Below are 19,510 nucleotides of genomic sequence, written 5' to 3' on the forward strand. Positions count from 1 at the left end.
AGCTAACAGAGTTAAACCATACTTTTGATTGAGCAGTTTTGAAACACTCTGTCTGTAGAAAATGCAACGGGATATTCGTAGCGCTAAGTGGGTAATAGTGGAAAAAAGAATATGTTCAAATATAAACTACACAGAAGCATTGTATGAAACTTCTTTCTGTTCTGTGCATTCAACTAACAGAGTTGAAACTTACTTTTGATTGAGCCGTTCTGAAACACTCTTTCTGTAGAAACTGCAATTGGACATTCTGAGCGCTAAGAGGCCTCTATTGCGAAAAATAATATCTTCAAATAAAAACTACACAGAAGCATTGTGTGAAACTTATTTCTGATATGTTCATTAAGCTAACAGAGTTAAAACATACTTTTGATTGCGCAGTTCTTAACACTCTTTCTGTAGAAAATGCAAGTGGACATTCGGAGCGCTAAGAGGGTAATAGTGGAAAAAGGAATATATTCAAATATAAACTACACAGTAGCATTCTGTGAAAATTCGTTCTGTTCTGTGCATTCAACTAACAGAGTTGAACCTTACTTTTGATTGAGCCGTTCTGAAACACTCTTTCTGTAAAACTGCAATTGGACAGGCTAAGCGCTAAGAGGCCTACATTGGGAAAAAGAATATCTTCAAATAAAAACTACACAGATGCATTCTGTGAAACTTATTTCTGATCTGTAAATTCAGTTAACAGAGATAAAACATATTTTTGATTGAGCAGTTATGAAACACTCTTTTTGTAGAAAATGCAAGTGGAGATTCAGAGCGCTAAGAGGGTAATAGTGGAAAAAGGAATGTCTTCAAATATGAACTACACAGAATCATTCGGTGAAACTTCTTTCTGATCTGTGCATTCAGCTAACAGAGTTAAATCATACTTTTGATTGAGCAGATCTGAACACTCTTTCTGTAGAAAACGCAACTGGACATTTGGAGCGCTAAGAGCGTAGTAGTGGAAAAAGGAATATATTCAAATATAAACTACACAGAAGCATTCTGTGAAACTTCTTTCTGATCTGAGCATTCAGCTAACAGAGTTAAACCGTACTTTTGATTGAGCAGTTTGAAACACTCTGTCTGTAGAAAATGCAACTGGACATTCATAGCGCTAAGTGGGTAATAGTGGAAAAAAGAATATGTTCAAATATAAACTACACAGAAGCATTGTATGAAACTTCTTTCTGTTCTGTGCATTCAACTAACAGAGTTGAACCTTACTTTTGATTGAGCCGTTCTGAAACACTCTTTCTGTAAAACTGCAATTGGACAGGCTAAGCGCTAAGAGGCCTACATTGGGAAAAAGAATATCTTCAAATAAAAACTACACAGATGCATTCTGTGAAACTTATTTCTGATCTGTAAATTCAGTTAACAGAGATAAAACATATTTTTGATTGAGCAGTTATGAAACACTCTTTTTGTAGAAAATGCAAGTGGAGATTCAGAGCGCTAACAGGGTAATAGTGGAAAAAGGAATGTCTTCAAATATGAACTACACAGAATCATTCGGTGAAACTTCTTTCTGATCTGTGCATTCAGCAAACAGAGTTAAATCATACTTTTGATTGAGCAGATCTGAACACTCTTTCTGTAGAAAATGCAACTGGACATTTGGAGCGCTAAGAGCGTAGTAGTGGAAAAAGGAATATATTCAAATATAAACTACACAGAAGCATTCTGTGAAACTTCTTTCTGATCTGAGCATTCAGCTAACAGAGTTAAACCGTACTTTTGATTGAGCAGTTTGAAACACTCTGTCTGTAGAAAATGCAACTGGACATTCATAGCGCTAAGTGGGTAATAGTGGAAAAAAGAATATGTTCAAATATAAACTACACAGAAGCATTGTATGAAACTTCTTTCTGTTCTGTGCATTCAACTAACAGAGTTGAACCTTACTTTTGATTGAGCCGTTCTGAAACACTCTTTCTGTAGAAACTGCAATTGGACATTCTGAGCGATAGGAGGCCTATATTGGGAAAAAGAATGTCTACAAATAAAAACTACACAGAAGAATTTTGTGAAACTTCTTTCTGTTCTGTTTGTTCAACTAAAAGAGTTGAACCTTCGTTTTGATTGAGCCGTTCTGAAACACTCTTTCTGTAGAAAATGCAAGTGGAGATTCGGAGCGCTAAGAGGGTAATAGTGGAAAAAGGAATGTCTAAAAATATAAACTACATAGAATCATTCTGTGAAACTTCTTTCTGATCTGTGCATTCAGCTAACAGAGTTAAACCATACTTTTGATTGAGCAGATCTGAACACTCTTTCTGTAGAAAATGCAACTGGACATTTGGAGCGCTAAGAGAGTAGTAGTGGAAAAAGGAGTATATTCAAATATAAACTACACAGAAGCATTCTGTGAAACTTCTTTCTGATCTGAGCATTCAGCTAACAGAGTTAAACCATACTTTTGATTGAGCAGATTTGAAACACTCTGTCTGTAGAAAATGAAACGGGACATTCGTAGCGCTAAGTGGGTAATAGTGGAAAAAAGAATATGTTCAAATATAAACTACACAGAAGCATTGTATGAAACTTCTTTCTGTTCTGTGCATTCAACTAACAGAGTTGAACCTTACTTTTGATTGAGCCGTTCTGAAACACTCTTTCTGTAGAAACTGCAATTGGACATGGTAAGCGCTAAGAGGCCTACATTGGGAAAAAGAATATCTTCAAATAAAAACTACACAGATGCATTCTGTGAAACTTATTTCTGATCTGTAAATTCAGTTAACAGAGATAAAACATATTTTTGATTGAGCAGTTATGAACCACTCTTTTTGTAGAAAATGCAAGTGGAGATTCTGAGCGCTAAGTGGGTAATAGTGGAAAAAGGAATGTCTTCAAATATAAACTACACAGAATCATTCGGTGAAACTTCTTTCTGATCTGTGCATTCAGCTAACAGAGTTAAACCATACTTTTGATTGAGCAGATCTGAACACTCTTTCTGTAGAAAATGCAACTGGACATTTGGAGCGCTAAGAGCGTAGTAGTGGAAAAAGGAATATATTCAAATATAAACTACACAGAAGCATTCTGTGAAACTTCTTTCTGATCTGAGCATTCAGCTAACAGAGTTAAACCATACTTTTGATTGAGCAGTTTTGAAACACTCTGTCTGTAGAAAATGCAACTGGACATTCGTAGCGCTAAGTGGGTAATAGTGGAAAAAAGAATATGTTCAAATATAAACTACACAGAAGCATTGTATGAAACTTCTTTCTGTTCTGTGCATTCAACTAACAGAGTTGAACCTTACTTTTGATTGAGCCGTTCTGTAACACTCTTTCTGTAGAAACTGCAATTGGACATGCTAAGCGCTAAGAGGCCTACATTGGGAAAAAGAATATCTTCAAATAAAAACTACACAGATGCATTCTGTGAAACTTATTTCTGATCTGTAAATTCAGTTAACAGAGATAAAACATATTTTTGATTGAGCAGTTATGAACCACTCTTTTTGTAGAAAATGCAAGTGGAGATTCTGAGCGCTAAGTGGGTAATAGTGGAAAAAGGAATGTCTTCAAATATAAACTACACAGAATCATTCGGTGAAACTTCTTTCTGATCTGTGCATTCAGCTAACAGAGTTAAACCATACTTTTGATTGAGTAGATCTGAACACTCTTTCTGTAGAAAATGCAACTGGACATTTGGAGCGCTAAGAGCGTAGTAGTGGAAAAAGGAATATATTCAAATATAAACTACACAGAAGCATTCTGTGAAACTTCTTTCTGATTTGAGCATTCAGCTAACAGAGTTAAACCATACTTTTGATTGAGCAGTTTTGAAACACTCTGTCTGTAGAAAATGCAACTGGACATTCGTAGCGCTAAGTGGGTAATAGTGGAAAAAAGAATATGTTCAAATATAAACTACACAGAAGCATTGTATGAAACTTCTTTCTGTTCTGTGCATTCAACTAACAGAGTTGAACCTTACTTTTGATTGAGCCGTTCTGAAACACTCTTTCTGTAGAAACTGCAATTGGACATTCTGAGCGCTAAGAGGCCTCTATTGGGAAAAATAATATCTTCAAATAAAAACTACACAGAAGCATTGTGTGAAACTTATTTCTGATATGTTCATTAAGCTAACAGAGTTAAACCATACTTTTGATTGCACAGTTCTGAACACTCTTTCTGTAGAAAATGCAAGTGGACATTCGGAGCGCTAAGAGGGTAATAGTAGAAAAAGGAATATATTCAAATATAAACTACACAGTAGCATTCTGTGAAAATTCTTTCTGTTCTGTGCATTCAACTTACAGAGTTGAACCTTACTTTTGATTGAGCCGTTCTGAAACACTCTTTCTGTAGAAACTGCAATTGGACATGCTAAGCGCTAAGAGGCCTACATTGGGAAAAAGAATATCTTCAAATAAAAACTACACAGATGCATTCTGTGAAACTTATTTCTGATCTGTAAATTCAGTTAACAGAGATAAAACATATTTTTGATTGAGCAGTTATGAAACACTCTTTTTGTAGAAAATGCAAGTGGAGATTCGGAGCGCTAAGAGGGTAATAGTGGAAAAAGGAAAGTCTTCAAATATAAACTACACAGAATCATTCGGTGAAACTTCTTTCTGATCTGTGCATGCAGCTAACAGAGTTAAACCATACTTTTGATTGAGCAGATCTGAACACTCTTTCTGTAGAAAACGCAACTGGACATTTGGAGCGCTAAGAGCGTAGTAGTGGAAAAAGGAATATATTCAAATATAAACTACACAGAAGCATTCTGTGAAACTTCATTCTGATCTGAGCATTCAGCTAACAGAGTTAAACCGTACTTTTGAATGAGCAGTTTTGAAACACTCTGTCTGTAGAAAATGCAACTGGACATTCATAGCGCTAAGTGGGTAATAGTGGAAAAAAGAATATGTTCAAATATAAACTACACAGAAGCATTGTATGAAACTTCTTTCTGTTCTGTGCATTCAACTAACAGAGTTGAACCTTACATTTGATTGAGCCGTTCTGAAACACTCTTTCTGTAGAAACTGCAATTGGACATTCTGAGCGATAGGAGGCCTATATTGGGAAAAAGAATGTCTACAAATAAAAACTACACAGAAGAATTTTGTGAAACTTCTTTCTGTTCTGTTTGTTCAACTAAAAGAGTTGAACCTTAGTTTAGATTGAGCCGTTCTGAAACACTCTTTCTGTAGAAAATGCAAGTGGAGATTCGGAGCGCTAAGAGGGTAATAGTGGAAAAAGGAATGTCTCCATATATAAACTACACAGAATCATTCTGTGAAACTTCTTTCTGATCTGTGCATTCAGCTAACAGAGTTAAAACATACTTTTGATTGAGCAGATCTGAACACTCTTTCTGTAGAAAATGCAACTGGACATTTGGAGCGCTAAGAGAGTAGTAGTGGAAAAAGGAATATATTCAAATATAAACTACACAGAAGCATTCTGTGAAACTTCTTTCTGATCTGAGCATTCAGCTAACAGAGTTAAACCATAATTTTCATTGAGCAGATTTGAGACACTCTGTCTGTAGAAATTGCAACGGGACATTCGTAGCGCTAAGTGGGTAATAGTGGAAAAAAGAATATGTTCAAATATAAACTACACAGAAGCATTGTATGAAACTTCTTTCTGTTCTGTGCATTCAACTAACAGAGTTGAAACTTACTTTTGATTGAGCCGTTCTGAAACACTCTTTCTGTAGAAACTGCAATTGGACATTCTGAGCGCTAAGAGGCCTCTATTGCGAAAAATAATATCTTCAAATAAAAACTACACAGAAGCATTGTGTGAAACTTATTTCTGATATGTTCATTAAGCTAACAGAGTTAAAACATACTTTTGATTGCGCAGTTCTTAACACTCTTTCTGTAGAAAATGCAAGTGGACATTCGGAGCGCTAAGAGGGTAATAGTGGAAAAAGGAATATATTCAAATATAAACTACACAGTAGCATTCTGTGAAAATTCGTTCTGTTCTGTGCATTCAACTAACAGAGTTGAACCTTACTTTTGATTGAGCCGTTCTGAAACACTCTTTCTGTAAAACTGCAATTGGACAGGCTAAGCGCTAAGAGGCCTACATTGGGAAAAAGAATATCTTCAAATAAAAACTACACAGATGCATTCTGTGAAACTTATTTCTGATCTGTAAATTCAGTTAACAGAGATAAAACATATTTTTGATTGAGCAGTTATGAAACACTCTTTTTGTAGAAAATGCAAGTGGAGATTCAGAGCGCTAAGAGGGTAATAGTGGAAAAAGGAATGTCTTCAAATATGAACTACACAGAATCATTCGGTGAAACTTCTTTCTGATCTGTGCATTCAGCTAACAGAGTTAAATCATACTTTTGATTGAGCAGATCTGAACACTCTTTCTGTAGAAAACGCAACTGGACATTTGGAGCGCTAAGAGCGTAGTAGTGGAAAAAGGAATATATTCAAATATAAACTACACAGAAGCATTCTGTGAAACTTCTTTCTGATCTGAGCATTCAGCTAACAGAGTTAAACCGTACTTTTGATTGAGCAGTTTGAAACACTCTGTCTGTAGAAAATGCAACTGGACATTCATAGCGCTAAGTGGGTAATAGTGGAAAAAAGAATATGTTCAAATATAAACTACACAGAAGCATTGTATGAAACTTCTTTCTGTTCTGTGCATTCAACTAACAGAGTTGAACCTTACTTTTGATTGAGCCGTTCTGAAACACTCTTTCTGTAAAACTGCAATTGGACAGGCTAAGCGCTAAGAGGCCTACATTGGGAAAAAGAATATCTTCAAATAAAAACTACACAGATGCATTCTGTGAAACTTATTTCTGATCTGTAAATTCAGTTAACAGAGATAAAACATATTTTTGATTGAGCAGTTATGAAACACTCTTTTTGTAGAAAATGCAAGTGGAGATTCAGAGCGCTAACAGGGTAATAGTGGAAAAAGGAATGTCTTCAAATATGAACTACACAGAATCATTCGGTGAAACTTCTTTCTGATCTGTGCATTCAGCAAACAGAGTTAAATCATACTTTTGATTGAGCAGATCTGAACACTCTTTCTGTAGAAAATGCAACTGGACATTTGGAGCGCTAAGAGCGTAGTAGTGGAAAAAGGAATATATTCAAATATAAACTACACAGAAGCATTCTGTGAAACTTCTTTCTGATCTGAGCATTCAGCTAACAGAGTTAAACCGTACTTTTGATTGAGCAGTTTGAAACACTCTGTCTGTAGAAAATGCAACTGGACATTCATAGCGCTAAGTGGGTAATAGTGGAAAAAAGAATATGTTCAAATATAAACTACACAGAAGCATTGTATGAAACTTCTTTCTGTTCTGTGCATTCAACTAACAGAGTTGAACCTTACTTTTGATTGAGCCGTTCTGAAACACTCTTTCTGTAGAAACTGCAATTGGACATTCTGAGCGATAGGAGGCCTATATTGGGAAAAAGAATGTCTACAAATAAAAACTACACAGAAGAATTTTGTGAAACTTCTTTCTGTTCTGTTTGTTCAACTAAAAGAGTTGAACCTTCGTTTTGATTGAGCCGTTCTGAAACACTCTTTCTGTAGAAAATGCAAGTGGAGATTCGGAGCGCTAAGAGGGTAATAGTGGAAAAAGGAATGTCTAAAAATATAAACTACATAGAATCATTCTGTGAAACTTCTTTCTGATCTGTGCATTCAGCTAACAGAGTTAAACCATACTTTTGATTGAGCAGATCTGAACACTCTTTCTGTAGAAAATGCAACTGGACATTTGGAGCGCTAAGAGAGTAGTAGTGGAAAAAGGAGTATATTCAAATATAAACTACACAGAAGCATTCTGTGAAACTTCTTTCTGATCTGAGCATTCAGCTAACAGAGTTAAACCATACTTTTGATTGAGCAGATTTGAAACACTCTGTCTGTAGAAAATGAAACGGGACATTCGTAGCGCTAAGTGGGTAATAGTGGAAAAAAGAATATGTTCAAATATAAACTACACAGAAGCATTGTATGAAACTTCTTTCTGTTCTGTGCATTCAACTAACAGAGTTGAACCTTACTTTTGATTGAGCCGTTCTGAAACACTCTTTCTGTAGAAACTGCAATTGGACATGGTAAGCGCTAAGAGGCCTACATTGGGAAAAAGAATATCTTCAAATAAAAACTACACAGATGCATTCTGTGAAACTTATTTCTGATCTGTAAATTCAGTTAACAGAGATAAAACATATTTTTGATTGAGCAGTTATGAACCACTCTTTTTGTAGAAAATGCAAGTGGAGATTCTGAGCGCTAAGTGGGTAATAGTGGAAAAAGGAATGTCTTCAAATATAAACTACACAGAATCATTCGGTGAAACTTCTTTCTGATCTGTGCATTCAGCTAACAGAGTTAAACCATACTTTTGATTGAGCAGATCTGAACACTCTTTCTGTAGAAAATGCAACTGGACATTTGGAGCGCTAAGAGCGTAGTAGTGGAAAAAGGAATATATTCAAATATAAACTACACAGAAGCATTCTGTGAAACTTCTTTCTGATCTGAGCATTCAGCTAACAGAGTTAAACCATACTTTTGATTGAGCAGTTTTGAAACACTCTGTCTGTAGAAAATGCAACTGGACATTCGTAGCGCTAAGTGGGTAATAGTGGAAAAAAGAATATGTTCAAATATAAACTACACAGAAGCATTGTATGAAACTTCTTTCTGTTCTGTGCATTCAACTAACAGAGTTGAACCTTACTTTTGATTGAGCCGTTCTGTAACACTCTTTCTGTAGAAACTGCAATTGGACATGCTAAGCGCTAAGAGGCCTACATTGGGAAAAAGAATATCTTCAAATAAAAACTACACAGATGCATTCTGTGAAACTTATTTCTGATCTGTAAATTCAGTTAACAGAGATAAAACATATTTTTGATTGAGCAGTTATGAACCACTCTTTTTGTAGAAAATGCAAGTGGAGATTCTGAGCGCTAAGTGGGTAATAGTGGAAAAAGGAATGTCTTCAAATATAAACTACACAGAATCATTCGGTGAAACTTCTTTCTGATCTGTGCATTCAGCTAACAGAGTTAAACCATACTTTTGATTGAGTAGATCTGAACACTCTTTCTGTAGAAAATGCAACTGGACATTTGGAGCGCTAAGAGCGTAGTAGTGGAAAAAGGAATATATTCAAATATAAACTACACAGAAGCATTCTGTGAAACTTCTTTCTGATTTGAGCATTCAGCTAACAGAGTTAAACCATACTTTTGATTGAGCAGTTTTGAAACACTCTGTCTGTAGAAAATGCAACTGGACATTCGTAGCGCTAAGTGGGTAATAGTGGAAAAAAGAATATGTTCAAATATAAACTACACAGAAGCATTGTATGAAACTTCTTTCTGTTCTGTGCATTCAACTAACGGAGTTGAACCTTACTTTTGATTGAGCCGTTCTGAAACACTCTTTCTGTAGAAACTGCAATTGGACATTCTGAGCGCTAAGAGGCCTCTATTGGGAAAAATAATATCTTCAAATAAAAACTACACAGAAGCATTGTGTGAAACTTATTTCTGATATGTTCATTAAGCTAACAGAGTTAAACCATACTTTTGATTGCACAGTTCTGAACACTCTTTCTGTAGAAAATGCAAGTGGACATTCGGAGCGCTAAGAGGGTAATAGTAGAAAAAGGAATATATTCAAATATAAACTACACAGTAGCATTCTGTGAAAATTCTTTCTGTTCTGTGCATTCAACTTACAGAGTTGAACCTTACTTTTGATTGAGCCGTTCTGAAACACTCTTTCTGTAGAAACTGCAATTGGACATGCTAAGCGCTAAGAGGCCTACATTGGGAAAAAGAATATCTTCAAATAAAAACTACACAGATGCATTCTGTGAAACTTATTTCTGATCTGTAAATTCAGTTAACAGAGATAAAACATATTTTTGATTGAGCAGTTATGAAACACTCTTTTTGTAGAAAATGCAAGTGGAGATTCGGAGCGCTAAGAGGGTAATAGTGGAAAAAGGAATGTCTTCAAATATAAACTACACAGAATCATTCGGTGAAACTTCTTTCTGATCTGTGCATGCAGCTAACAGAGTTAAACCATACTTTTGATTGAGCAGATCTGAACACTCTTTCTGTAGAAAACGCAACTGGACATTTGGAGCGCTAAGAGCGTAGTAGTGGAAAAAGGAATATATTCAAATATAAACTACACAGAAGCATTCTGTGAAACTTCATTCTGATCTGAGCATTCAGCTAACAGAGTTAAACCGTACTTTTGAATGAGCAGTTTTGAAACACTCTGTCTGTAGAAAATGCAACTGGACATTCATAGCGCTAAGTGGGTAATAGTGGAAAAAAGAATATGTTCAAATATAAACTACACAGAAGCATTGTATGAAACTTCTTTCTGTTCTGTGCATTCAACTAACAGAGTTGAACCTTACATTTGATTGAGCCGTTCTGAAACACTCTTTCTGTAGAAACTGCAATTGGACATTCTGAGCGATAGGAGGCCTATATTGGGAAAAAGAATGTCTACAAATAAAAACTACACAGAAGAATTTTGTGAAACTTCTTTCTGTTCTGTTTGTTCAACTAAAAGAGTTGAACCTTAGTTTAGATTGAGCCGTTCTGAAACACTCTTTCTGTAGAAAATGCAAGTGGAGATTCGGAGCGCTAAGAGGGTAATAGTGGAAAAAGGAATGTCTCCATATATAAACTACACAGAATCATTCTGTGAAACTTCTTTCTGATCTGTGCATTCAGCTAACAGAGTTAAAACATACTTTTGATTGAGCAGATCTGAACACTCTTTCTGTAGAAAATGCAACTGGACATTTGGAGCGCTAAGAGAGTAGTAGTGGAAAAAGGAATATATTCAAATATAAACTACACAGAAGCATTCTGTGAAACTTCTTTCTGATCTGAGCATTCAGCTAACAGAGTTAAACCATACTTTTCATTGAGCAGATTTGAGACACTCTGTCTGTAGAAATTGCAACGGGACATTCGTAGCGCTAAGTGGGTAATAGTGGAAAAAAGAATATGTTCAAATATAAACTACACAGAAGCATTGTATGAAACTTCTTTCTGTTCTGTGCATTCAACTAACAGAGTTGAACCTTACTTTTGATTGAGCCGTTCTGAAACACTCTTTCTGTAGAAACTGCAATTGGACATTCTGAGCGCTAAGAGACTTCTATTGGGAAAAATAATATCTTCAAATAAAAACTACACAGAAGCATTGTGTGAAACTTATTTCTGATATGTTCATTAAGCTAACAGAGTTAAACCATACTTTTGATTGCGCAGTTCTGAACACTCTTTCTGTAGAAAATGCAAGTGGACATTCGGAGCGCTAAGAGGGTAATAGTGGAAAAAGGAATATATTCAAATATAAACTACACAGTAGCATTCTGTGAAAATTCTTTCTGTTCTGTGCATTCAACTAACAGAGTTGAACCTTACTTTTGATTGAGCCGTTCTGAAACACTCTTTCTGTAGAAACTGCAATTGGACATGCTAAGCGCTAAGAGGCCTACATTGGGAAAAAGAATATCTTCAAATAAAAACTACACAGATGCATTCTGTGAAACTTATTTCTGATCTGTAAATTCAGTTAACAGAGATAAAACATATTTTTGATTGAGCAGTTATGAAACACTCTTTTTGTAGAAAATGCAAGTGGAGATTCGGAGCGCTAAGAGGGTAATAGTGGAAAAAGGAATGTCTTCAAATATAAACTACACAGAATCATTCGGTGAAACTTCTTTCTGATCTGTGCATTCAGCTAACAGAGTTAAACCATACTTTTGATTGAGCAGATCTGAACACTCTTTCTGTAGAAAATGCAACTGGACATTTGGAGCGCTAAGAGCGTTGTAGTGGAAAAAGGAATATATTCAAATATAAACTACACAGAAGCATTCTGTGAAACTTCTTTCTGATCTGAGCATTCAGCTAACAGATTTAAACCATACTTTTGATTGAGCAGTTTTGAAACACTCTGTCTGTAGAAAATGCAACTGGACATTCGTAGCGCTAAGTGGGTAATAGTGGAAAAAAGAATATGTTCAAATATAAACTACACAGAAGCATTGTATGAAACTACTTTCTGTTCTGTGCATTCAACTAACAGAGTTGAACCTTACTTTTGATTGAGCCTTTCTGAAACACTCTTTCTGTAGAAACTGCAATTGGACATTCTGAGCGCTAGGAGGCCTATATTGGGAAAAAGAATGTCTACAAATAAAAACTACACAGAAGAATTGTGTGAAACTTTTTTCTGTTCTGTTTGTTCAACTAAAGAGTTGAACCTTAGTTTTGATTGAGCCGTTCTGAAACACTCTTTCTGTAGAAAATGCAAGTGGAGATTCGGAGAGCTAAGAGGGTAATAGTGGAAAAAGGAATGTCTCCAAATATAAACTACACAGAATCATTCTGTGAAACTTCTTTCTGATCTGTGCATTCAGCTAACAGAGTTAAACCATACTTTTGATTGAGCAGATCTGAACACTCTTTCTGTAGAAAATGCAACTGGACATTTGGAGCGCTAAGAGGTTAGTAGTGGAAAAAGGAATATATTCAAATATAAACTACACAGAAGCATTCTGTGAAACTTCTTTCTGATCTGAGCATTCAGCTAACAGATTTAAACCATACTTTTGATTGAGCAGTTTTGAAACACTCTGTCTGTAGAAAATGCAACGGCACATTCGTAGCGCTAAGTGGGTAATAGTGGAAAAAAGAATATGTTCAAATATAAACTACACAGAAGCATTGTATGAAACTACTTTCTGTTCTGTGCATTCAACTAACAGAATTGAACCTTACTTTTGATTGAGCCGTTCTGAAACACTCTTTCTGTAGAAACTGCAATTGGACATTCTGAGCGCTAAGAGGCCTCTATTGCGTGAAATAATATCTTCAAATAAAAACTACACAGAAGCATTGTGTGAAACTTATTTCTGATATGTTCATTAAGCTAACAGAGTTAAACCATACTTTTGATTGCGCAGTTCTTAACACTCTTTCTGTAGAAAATGCAAGTGGCCATTCGGAGCGCTAAGAGGGTAAGAGTGGAAAAAGGAATATATTCAAATATAAACTACACAGCAGCATTCTGTGAAAATTCTTTCTGTTCTGTGCATTCAACTAACAGAGTTGAACCTTACTTTTGATTGAGCCGTTCTGAAACACTCTTTCTGTAGAAACTGCAATTGGACATTCTGAGCGCTAAGAGGCCTATATTGGGAAAAAGAATGTCTACAAATAAAAACTACACAGAAGAATTGTGTGAATCTTCTTTCTGTTCTGTTTGTTCAACTAAAAGTGTTGAACCTTAGTTTTGATTGAGCCGTTCTGAAACACTCTTTCTGTAGAAAATGCAAGTGGAGATTCGGAGAGCTAAGAGGGTAATAGTGGAAAAAGGAATGTCTCCAAATATAAACTACACAGAATCATTCTGTGAAAATTCTTTCTGATCTGTGCATTGAGCTAACAGAGTTAAACCATACTTTTGATTGAGCAGATCTGAACACTCTTTCTGTAGAAAATGCAACTGGACATTTGGAGCGCTAAGAGGGTAGTAGTGGAAAAAGGAATATATTCAAATATAAACTACACAGAAGCATTCTGTGAAACTTCTTTCTGATCTGAGCATTCAGTTAACAGAGTTAAACCATACTTTTGATTGAGCAGTTTTGAAACACTCTGTCTGTAGAAAATGCAACGGGATATTCGTAGCGCTAAGTGGGTAATAGTGGAAAAAAGAATATGTTCAAATATAAACTACACAGAAGCATTGTATGAAACTTCTTTCTGTTCTGTGCATTCAACTAACAGAGTTGAACCTTACTTTTGATTGAGCCGTTCTGAAACACTCTTTCTGTAGAAACTGCAATTGGACATTCTGAGCGCTAAGAGGCCTCTATTGCGAAAAATAATATCTTCAAATAAAAACTACACAGAAGCATTGTGTGAAACTTATTTCTGATATGTTCATTAAGTTAACAGAGTTAAACCATACTTTTGATTGCGCAGTTCTTAACACTCTTTCTGTAGAAAATGCAAGTGGACATTCGGAGCGCTAAGAGGGTAATAGTGGAAAAAGGAATATATTCAAATATAAACTACACAGTAGCATTCTGTGAAAATTCGTTCTGTTCTGTGCATTCAACTAACAGAGTTGAACCTTACTTTTGATTGAGCCGTTCTGAAACACTCTTTCTGTAAAACTGCAATTGGACAGGCTAAGCGCTAAGAGGCCTACATTGGGAAAAAGAATATCTTCAAATAAAAACTACACAGATGCATTCTGTGAAACTTATTTCTGATCTGTAAATTCAGTTAACAGAGATAAAACATATTTTTGATTGAGCAGTTATGAAACACTCTTTTTGTAGAAAATGCAAGTGGAGATTCAGAGCGCTAAGAGGGTAATAGTGGAAAAAGGAATGTCTTCAAATATGAACTACACAGAATCATTCGGTGAAACTTCTTTCTGATCTGTGCATTCAGCTAACAGAGTTAAATCATACTTTTGATTGAGCAGATCTGAACACTCTTTCTGTAGAAAATGCAACTGGACATTTGGAGCGCTAAGAGCGTATTAGTGGAAAAAGGAATATATTCAAATATAAACTACACAGAAGCATTCTGTGAAACTTCTTTCTGATCTGAGCATTCAGCTAACAGAGTTAAACCGTACTTTTGATTGAACAGTTTGAAACACTCTGTCTGTAGAAAATGCAACTGGACATTCATAGCGCTAAGTGGGTAATAGTGGAAAAAAGAATATGTTCAAATATAAACTACACAGAAGCATTGTATGAAACTTCTTTCTGTTCTGTGCATTCAACTAACAGAGTTGAACCTTACTTTTGATTGAGCCGTTCTGAAACACTCTTTCTGTAGAAACTGCAATTGGACATTCTGAGCGATCGGAGGCCTATATTGGGAAAAAGAATGTCTACAAATAAAAACTACACAGAAGAATTTTGTGAAACTTCTTTCTGTTCTGTTTGTTCAACTAAAAGAGTTGAAACTTAGTTTTGATTGAGCCGTTCTGAAACACTCTTTCTGTAGAAAATGCAAGTGGAGATTAGGAGCGCTAAGAGGGTAATAGTGGAAAAAGGAATGTCTAAAAATATAAACTACATAGAATCATTCTGTGAAACTTCTTTCTGATCTGTGCATTCAGCTAACAGAGTTAAACCATACTTTTGATTGAGCAGATCTGAACACTCTTTCTGTAGAAAATGCAACTGGACATTTGGAGCGCTAAGAGAGTAGTAGTGGAAAAAGGAGTATATTCAAATATAAACTACACAGAAGCATTCTGTGCAACTTCTTTCTGATCTGAGCATTCAGCTAACAGAGTTAAACCATACTTTTGATTGAGCAGATTTGAAACACTCTGTCTGTAGAAAATGAAACGGGACATTCGTAGCGCTAAGTGGGTAATAGTGGAAAAAAGAATATGTTCAAATATAAACTACACAGAAGCATTGTATGAAACTTCTTTCTGTTCTGTGCATTCAACTAACAGAGTTGAACCTTACTTTTGATTGAGCCGTTCTGAAACACTCTTTCTGTAGAAACTGCAATTGGACATTCTGAGCGCTAGGAGACCTACATTGGGAAAAAGAATATCTTCAAATAAAAACTACACAGATGCATTCTGTGAAACTTATTTCTGATCTGTAAATTCAGTTAACAGAGATAAAACATATTTTTGATTGAGCAGTTATGAAACACTCTTTTTGTAGAAAATGCAAGTGGAGATTCGGAGCGCTAAGAGGGTAATAGTGGAAAAAGGAATGTCTTCAAATATAAACTACACAGAATCATTCTTTGAAACTCCTTTCTGATCTGTGCATTCAGCTAACAGAGTTAAACCATACTTTTGATTGAGCAGATCTGAACACTCTTTCTGTAGAAAATGCAACTGGACATTTGGAGCGCTAAGAGCGTAGTAGTGGAAAAAGGAATATATTCAAATATAAACTACACAGAAGCATTCTGTGAAACTTCTTTCTGATCTGAGCATTCAGCAAACAGAGTTAAACCATACTTTTGATTGAGCAGTTTTGAAACACTCTGTCTGTAGAAAATGCAACTGGACATTCGTAGCGCTAAGTGGGTAATAGTGGAAAAAAGAATATGTTCAAATATAAACTACACAGAAGCATTGTATGAAACTACTTTCTGTTCTGTGCATTCAACTAACAGAGTTGAACCTTACTTTTGATTGAGCCGTTCTGAAACACTCTTTCTGTAGAAACTGCAATTGGACATTCTGAGCGCTAGGAGGCCTATATTGGGAAAAAGAATGTCTACAAATAAAAACTACACAGAAGAATTGTGTGAAACTTCTTTCTGTTCTGTTTGTTCAACTAAAAGAGTTGAACCTTAGTTTTGATTGAGCCGTTCTGAAACACTCTTTCTGTAGAAAATGCAAGTGGATATTCGGAGAGCTAAGAGGGTAATAGTGGAAAAAGGAAATTCTCCAAACATAAACTACACAGAATCATTCTGTGAAACTTCTTTCTGATCTGTGCATTCAGCTAACAGAGTTAAACCATACTTTTGATTGAGCAGACCTGAACACTCTTTCTGTAGAAAATGCAACTGGACATTTTGAGCGCTAAGAGCGTAGTAGTGGAAAAAGGAATATATTCAAATATAAACTACACAGAAGCATTCTGTGAAACTTCTTTCTGATCTGAGCATTCAGCTAACAGATTTAAAACATACTTTTGATTGAGCAGATCTGAACACTCTTTCTGTAGAAAATGCAACTGGACATTTGGAGCGCTAAGAGAGTAGTAGTGGAAAAAGGAATATATTCAAATATAAACTACACAGAAGCATTCTGTGAAACTTCTTTCTGATCTGAGCATTCAGCTAACAGAGTTAAACCATACTTTTGATTGAGCAGTTTTGAATCACTCTGTCTGTAGAAAATGCAACTGGAAATTCGTAGCGCTAAGTGGGTAATAGTGGAAAAACGAATATGTTCAAATACAAACTACACAGAAGCATTGTATGAAACTTCTTTCTGTTCTGTGCATTCAACTAACAGAGTTGAACCTGACTTTTGATTGAGCCTTTCTGAAACACTCTTTCTGTAGAAACTGCAATTGGACATTCTGAGCGCTAAGAGGCCTCTATTGGGAAAAATAATATCTTCAAATAAAAACTACACAGAAGCATTGTGTGAAACTTATTTCTGATATGTTCATTAAGCTAACAGAGTTAAACCATACTTTTGATTGCGCAGTTCTGAACACTCTTTCTGTAGAAAATGCAAGTGGACATTCGGAGCGCTAAGAGGGTAATAGTGGAAAAAGGAATATATTCAAATATAAACTACACAGTAGCATTCTGTGAAAATTCTTTATGTTCTGTTCATTCAACTAACAGAGTTGAACCTTACTTTTGATTGAGCCGTTCTGAAACACTCTTTCTGTAGAAACTGCAATTGGACATGCTAAGCGTTAAGAGGCCTACACTGGGAAAAGGAATATCTTCAAATAAAAACTACACAGATGCATTCTGTGAAACTTATTTCTGATCTGTAAATTCAGTTAACAGAGATAAAACATATTTTTGATTGAGCAGTTATGAAACACTCTTTTTGTAGAAAATGCAAGTGGAGATTCGGAGCGCTAAGAAGGTACTAGTGGAAAAAGGAATGTCTTCAAATATAAACTACACAGAATCATTCGGTGAAACTTCTTTCTGATCTGTGCATTCAGCTAACAGAGTTAAACCATACTTTTGATTGAGCAGTTTTGAATCACTCTGTCTGTAGAAAATGCAACTGGAAATTCGTAGCGCTAAGTGGGTAATAGTGGAAAAAAGAATATGTTCAAATATAAACTACACAGGAGCATTGTATGAAACTTCTTTCTGTTCTGTGCATTCAACTAACAGAGTTGAACCTGACTTTTGATTGAGCCTTTCTGAAACACTCTTTCTGTAGAAACTGCAATTGGACATTCTGAGCGCTAAGAGGCCTCTATTGGGAAAAATAATATCTTCAAATAAAAACTACACAGAAGCATTGTGTGAAACTTATTTCTGATATGTTCATTAAGCTAACAGAGTTAAACCATACTTTTGATTGCGCAGTTCTGAACACTCTTTCTGTAGAAAATGCAAGTGGACATTCGGAGCGCTAAGAGGGTAATAGTGGAAAAAGGAATATATTGAAATATAAACTACACAGTAGCATTCTGTGAAAATTCTTTCTGTTCTTTGCATTCAACTAACAGAGTTTAACCTTACTTTTTATTGAGCCGTTCTGAAACACTCTTTCTGTAGAAACTGCAATTGGACATGCTAAGCGCTAAGAGGCCTACATTGGGAAAAAGAATATCTTCAAATAAAAACTACACAGATGCATTCTGTGACACTTATTTCTGATCTGTAAATTCAGTTAACAGAGATAAAACATATTTTTGATAGTGCAGTTATGAAACACACTTTTTGTAGAAAATGCAAGTGGAGACTCGGAGCGCTAAAAGGGTAATATTGGAAAAAGGAATGTCTTCAAATATAAACTACACAGAATCATTCGGTGAAACTTCTTTCTGATCTGTGCATTCAGCTAACAGAGTTAAACCATACTTTTGATTGAGCAGATCTGAACACTCTTTCTGTAGAAAATGCAACTGGACATTTGGGGCGCTAAGAGCGTAGTAGTGGAAAAAGTAATATATTCAAATATAAACTACACAGAAGCATTCTGTGAAACTTCTTTCTGATCTGAGCATTCAGCTAACAGAGTTAAACCATACTTTTGATTGAGCAGTTTTGAAACACTCTGTCTGTAGAAAATGCAACTGTACATTCGTAGCGCTAAGTGGGTAATAGTGGAAAAAAGAATATGTTCAAATATAAACTACACAGAAACATTGTATGAGACTTCTTTCTGTTCTGTGCATTCAACTAACAGAGTTGAACCTTACTTTTGATTGAGCCGTTCTGAAACACTCTTTCTGTAGAAACTGCAATTGGACATTCTGAGCGCTAAGAGGCCTATATTGGGAAAAAGAATGTCTACAAATAAAAACTACACAGAAGAATTGTGTGAAACTTCTTTTTGTTCTGTTTGTTCAACTAAAAGAGTTGAACCTTAGTTTTGATTGAGCCGTTCTGAAACACTATTTCTGTAGAAAATGCAAGTGGAGATTCGGAGCGCTAAGAGGGTAATAGTGGAAAAAGGAATGTCTCCAAATATAAACTACACAGAATCATTCTGTGAAACTTCTTTCTGATCTGTGCATTCAGCTAACACAGTTAAACCATACTTTTGATTGAGCAGATCTGAACACTCTTTCTGTAGAAAATGCAACTGGACATTTGGAGCGCTAAGAGAGTAGTAGTGGAAAAATTAATATATTCAAATATAAACTACACAGAAGCATTCTGTGAAACTTCTTTCTGATCTGAGCATTCAGCTAACAGAGTTAAACCATACTTTTGATTGTGCAGTTTTGAAACACTCTGTCTGTAGAA

Source organism: Symphalangus syndactylus, chromosome 17, assembly GCF_028878055.3.
Source record: "Symphalangus syndactylus isolate Jambi chromosome 17, NHGRI_mSymSyn1-v2.1_pri, whole genome shotgun sequence".
NCBI lineage: Eukaryota > Metazoa > Chordata > Mammalia > Primates > Hylobatidae > Symphalangus > Symphalangus syndactylus.